Raw genomic sequence first — 6283 nt, 5'->3', positions numbered from 1 at the left:
GCTTCACATTGATTTAAACATTTTATTTAACTTACCTTCGAGGAACTTAAGGTTTTAGCTCTCTTATTTCCTAAAGTTGTCTCATATTTCTGTGACTGACATAGGAAAAGTAGAAACAGTGAAATAATAGCAGCTTTATTTACCAAGGGATTTAAGTCACTTTGTAATTTAACTTCTTGAATAGGTAACAATCATATGCTTCAAAAATGAAAATAGAGTGAAAAATCACTCCTCACCCTCTCGGTGCACCCAGCGCCTTACAAATGACCCCTTTTATTAGTTTAAATATATGTGTGTGTGTGTGTGTATGTTTGAGTGTTGGAGACGGGGTCTCTCTCTGTCACCCAGGCTGGAGTTCAGTGGCGCAATCTCGGCTCACTGCAGCCTCAGCCTCCTGAGTAGCTGGGATTACAGATTTGCACCACTATGCCTGGCTAATTTTTGTATTTTTAGTAGAGACAGGGTTTTGCCATGTTGGCCAGGCTACTTTGTTTCTTTATGCAAAACATATGCAAGTTGAGTATCCCTTATCCAAAATGTATCCCTCATCCAAAATGCTTGGGACCAGAGGTGTTTCAGATTTGGGAAGTTTTTCAGATTTGGGGATATTTGCATATACATAATGAGCTATCTTGGGGATAGGACCCCATCTGTAAACATGAAATTTGTTTCATACATACCTTATACACATAGCCAGCAGGTAATTTTATTTTTCCCTTGGGGACATTGAATAAACTGTTACGTACCTGCCTTTTGACTGTGACCCATCACATGAGGTCAGGTGTGGAATTTTCCACTTGGGGCATCATGTCAGCACTCCAGAAGTTTTAGTTTGGAGCATTTCAGACTTTGGAGTTTTGGATTAGGGGTGCTCAACCTGTATATTCTTACTTTTTTTTCTGTAGAAACAATAATAGTTTCATTAGTAGTCAGAGACCTGGGGCTTGAGCTGGCTCGGGAAGGGTAAGTTTAATTCACATACAGAGAGGAGCTGGATTCACAAGAAGAGGCAAGGATGTGCCACGAGGTGAGATTTGTTTTGAAATAATGTCTAGGGAGATGAGACTGTTGTGTGTTCCATTATTTCCTGTCTGCTGTGAAGAAAACTTTACTGCTGTGACTCATGGGGATGAACACAGGCTCATGAGGAAAGAACTAAGCTAGCCAAGGGGCCACAGGTATCACAAAATTTAATCAGAGAAGAGGTAAAGAAGTAATTGTCATCGTGAAAACAAATATGATTCATCCTGAAGGTAGCTAGCAAACAGGAAACACAGCAAGAGACATGGCAATAGTTGCAATTATCCGTCACTGCAGGTGTTTCTGCCACCACGAAATCGTTAGGCCAGCACAGTTCTGCCACCCGAGTTCATTTCGAAAGGAGCTGTACAAAGTCGGCCTGTGAAGCTTTAGGTTTCTAGAAAAGATTCTGGAAACGAGTGTCTCCCAGGTATTTTCGTTCACTGAACGAATAAGTTGAAGGACTATAGCAGCTGCAGAGGTGATACCTACAGGGTTTCCACACGCACACGGAAGTAGATGCTAAGGTTTCAAAACTTGACTATTATGAAAGAGATTGAAGATTTCAAGTGGTACCTAAAACCCTGCCATTTAGAGAAAGCATGCCTAAAAGGAACAATTTAGACCTAAAGGAAGTTGGGGGGTGGGAGGAACTGGGACCACAGAGTTATCTTAGAAGATTCAAATGGAGGGGCCCAGCCAGCCTAGCTGCATTATCCTAGAAGTGGAATGTCAAGTTAGTGATTATTTCATTAGGAAAGTATTTGCTACACCTATAATCTGGAAGTGATAAACAACATACCAGAGCAGAACATTAGTCTCCGGGATTAAATACCAAACAGAATAACAAAGAGTTGACCCAGCTACAGGATGTTAAGACAGTCCTGTCCAGTTACCACATCAAAGACCCTGTAAGCAAGCCATGGGCAGATAAAGGAGGAATAAATTGACACTGGTTTGGAGAGGCTTTATATGACCGAGAGAACAAAAATGCAAATGGACTAAACTCAAGCTGGCTGTTTAGTTTGTTCATTTAGTTTTTCTGTGATTTGCCCGTCACTTAGTTAATCAGAAGATAGTCAACAAATTAAAGTGACACTTACCATGGGCTATGTTAGCTTCAGCGCCTAATAGAAACTGGGTCAGTTCAAGGAAGATGATGGTGAGGAATGTCCAGCTTACTAAATACGTTTGCCAATTAGCTGGGTGATTGCTTTGTGAATCACTGACTTAACAAACACACAAGCTAGACAGTTCAGAATGTGATCCAGGTAGGTGGTGGAAAGGCTTGATTCGATAAAGAGAAAAGAATAAATGAAATGATTTCATAAGAATGCAGACAGATTTTTTAGTCCACCAGGGTAGAGAAAAACAATGTGAAATCTCTCTTGACGAAACGAAGTGTGAGGTGTGATTATGTTAAGAAAACTGCCAACCTCTGGGATAGAAAGCAGAATGCAGATGTGGCACAGGCGCACGTGCATACACACAGATGAAATCCCACATTAAATTACTTTTGCACAATCATAAGTCACAGGAGGTACAGTTAGGAATGGATTTTTTTTCTTTTCTTTCTTTCTTTCTTTTTTTCTTCTTTCCTTCTCTTTTTTCTTTTCTTTCTTCTTTCTTTTTTTCTTCTTTCCTTCTCTCTCTCTCTCCTTCTTTCTTTCTTTTTTTTTTTCGTCTGAGACAGGGCCTTGCTCTGTTGCCTAGGCTGCAGTGCAGTATTGTGATCATGGCTCACTTCAGCCTCAACCTCCCAGGCTCAAGTGATCCTCCCATCTCAGCCTCCCAAGTAGCTGGGATTACAGGCACACACCACCATGCCCGGATAATTTTTTTTTATTTTTGTAGAGATGGGGGGTCTCACTTTGTTTTCTAGGCTGCTCTTGAATTCCTAGGTTCAAGCAATCCTCCCACCTTGGCCTCTCAAAGTGCTGGGATTACAGGTGTCAGCCATCATACCCAGCCAGGCATGCAATTTATTAAACAAAAGCACCCTCTCTCCTAATAAACATGTTTTTGCAGCTAATCACTGTACTAGATAACCTGTATCTTCTGCTGTTCTCAGGCTGCTAGAGAGCAGATGTTTTTTGTTTCTTTGTGTGTTTTTTTTAGTAGACTTTATTTTTGAGAGCAGTTTTGGGTTCACAGCAAAATTGTTCAGAAAGTACAGAGTTCACATATACTCCCCTCCTCCCTCCGCCACGTGCACAGCCTCTCCCACTAGCAACATTCCTCATCAGACTGGTACATTTGTTACAATCAATGAACCTACATTGACACATCATGATCACTCAAAGCCCACAGTTTACATTAGGGTTCGCTGTTGGTGTGATATATTCTATGGGTTGGGACAAATGTTTAATGACGTGCACCCACCAGTATAGCATCATACGGAGTAGTTTCACTGCCCTAAAAGTCCTCTGTTGGGGTTTTCTTTCTTACATTAAAATTTTTCTTATGGAAAATTTTGAATATTTACAAAAGTCAAGAGAATAATATAAATGAACTCTGCCTGTGTACTTATCACCTGCCTTCAGAAACTACCAACCATGGCCAATCGTGATGAGATGGAATTTTGGTGTTTTTGTTTGTTTTGTTTTTTTGAGACAGAGTCTCACTCTGTTGCCCAGGCTGAAGTGCAGTGGCACGATCTCGGCTCACTGCAACCTCCGCCTCCTGGGTTCAAGCGATTATCCTGTCTCAGCCTCCTGAGTAGCTGGGACTACAGGCTAGTGCCACCATGCCCTGCTAATTTTTGCATTTTTAGTAGAGATGGGGTTTCACCATATTGGCCAGGCTGGTCTCGAATTCCTGACCTCAAGTGATCCACCCGCCTCTGCCTCCCAAAGTGCTGGGATTACAGGTGTGAGCCACCTGTGGGGCCAAGATGGATTTTGTAAAGGATATGTATGGGTACATAGCTATTGGCAGACTGATATTACTTCTGTGGAAAAGGGGCTTCTCACCCACTTTAAAATGAGTGATTGAATTATTCCGGGGTAAACAGGCATTAGTCTTGAGCATTAACTGTGTTAGGCACTTTGCAAATGATATTGAGACCCTTGCTATTCCATGTGTGGTCCATGGCCAAGCAGCATGGGCTTACCTGGGAGCTTACTGGCCATGGAGAACCTCAGGCTCCACCCATGACTGACTGAACCAGGGTGTGCGGTTTAACAAGATTCCCCAAGTGCTCTGTCTGTGTATTGAAAGTTAGGAAGTACTGACTGCCTGGCACAGAGTAGGCTCTAAACAGCCTCCTAACAATCTTGCAACAAGACCACAAGGCAGATATCATCATGTCAGATTTATAAAATGAGATAACTACAGTGCAGAGATGTTATTTGGCTTTTCCAAGATCCCACAGCTAATAAACTTAGGTCAGGCTGGCTTCAGAGTCTATGATTTATAGCATGCTTCCTCCCAGTTAGAGAGTTCGTTTTTTTGGGATTTTTTTGTTTGTTTTTTTTTTTGAGGCAGAATTTTGCTCTTGTTGCCCAGGCTGGAGTGCAATGGCATGATCTCAGCTCACCGCAACCTCCATCTCCTGGGTTCAAGTGATTCTCCTGCCTCAGCCTCCCGAGTACCTGGGATTACAGACATCTGTCACCATGCCCAGCTAATTTTTGTATTTTTAGTAGAGACAGGGTTTCACTATGTTGGCCAGTCTGGTCTCAAACTCCTGACCTTGTGATCTGCCCACCCTGGCCTCCCAAAGTGCTGGAATTACAGGCGTGAGCCACCATGCCCAGCCGAGAGTTCGCTTTTTTAAAGGGAGTTTACTGGCTGGGCACTATGGCTCACACCTGTAATCCCAGCACTTTGGGAGGCTGAGGCGGGTGGATCACCTGAGGTCAGGAGTTCAAGAACAGCGTGACCAACATGGTGAAACCCTGTCTGTACTAAAAATACAAAAATTAGCCGGGCGTGGTGGCACATACCTGTAATCCCAACTACTAGGGAGGCTGAGGCAGGAGAATCACTTGAACTCATGAGAAGGAGGATGCGGTGAGCTGAGATTGCACCACTGCACTCCAGACTGGGCAGAAACAGCAAAACTCCGTCTCGAAAAAAATAAATAAATAAAATAAAGGAGCTTACTTTTAGGGCAACTCAATGAAAAAAAGAAACCAGGATGGTATGTGCATATACAACACCAAAGCAACCAGTCATCTCAGCAACAACAGCAGAAAACCAAACTGCTACCATGCAAGCTACTTGCATGCTACTTACTTCACTAGAAGGCTTTTCACATTTCAGCCAGTTATTATGGTGTCATGTTGGACAGCTAAATGTTTCAGAGCAATCAGAAAAAACCTAGAGCAATTATCGAAGTTATTCTCTCTTGTCAGTGACTGTTAACCCAAATAGGAAGCAAATTGCAAACCACATGCTCTTCCAGAACAAAGAGAAGATTTGTTATAGTCCCAAATAACTGGTAAAGATATTTAAGAAAATCAGTCAGATCGGTCTGACTTCATGTAGGCAGAAAGGGCAGGTAGTTGATTGCTATTTCTCTTTCTAACCCGCTGGGTGACCTTAGCCTGTAGCTCTGCATGAGTATTGAATTGCTTACACCAAGAAGAGAACCTTAAATGCTTGAGCACTGCTGGGCAATACAATAGGCGCTTTTGTTTCTGGGTAGCTATTTGAAAGGAATATTACTGGAAAAGGTAGAAAAAGCATAATTCTTGGAGCACAACCCCCAGTTTAGCAGGAACTCATTAGACCTCAGGAACTTCTCCCTTCTAATCCTGGGAGGAGATTAGGCCATTTCCTTCTCTTTCGTTGCCCTAATGACTCTGGGGACTTGCATTAATGGATCAGCATGGCTACTTGGTTTTGCAATGAGCTGATTTGATGATTAATTAGCCTCTAGCAGGGATCTGATGAAGTTCTTAGCTCAAAGCTCCAGGGATCCAGTTCAGGGCAATCTGCTCTCATAATCAAAAAGACCAGGTGAAGAGGCTCACAAACTGGCCTGATGATAGGTTGCCATGGGGTTATGATTGACTTTCTACTTTATAACCAAATGACCTGGACATAATGTGCTGTTGTGAAACAGGAATATACTATGGAAAAGTAGTAAACCTACTGGCTCAACAAAGCTAATTGTCTTTATACATGAGATCAAATTCTTAGTGTATCTCCCCTGCCATGTAAATAACCATTTGGGTCATTCTATCCCACATTCTAATGAATTTAATATATCACGGCCAACCTTGCCCTCATACTAAAAAATGTAATGAACAATATT

This window comes from Macaca fascicularis, chromosome X (genome assembly GCF_037993035.2).
Source record: "Macaca fascicularis isolate 582-1 chromosome X, T2T-MFA8v1.1".
Lineage (NCBI taxonomy): Eukaryota > Metazoa > Chordata > Mammalia > Primates > Cercopithecidae > Macaca > Macaca fascicularis.
This window is presented reverse-complemented; position numbering follows the sequence as displayed.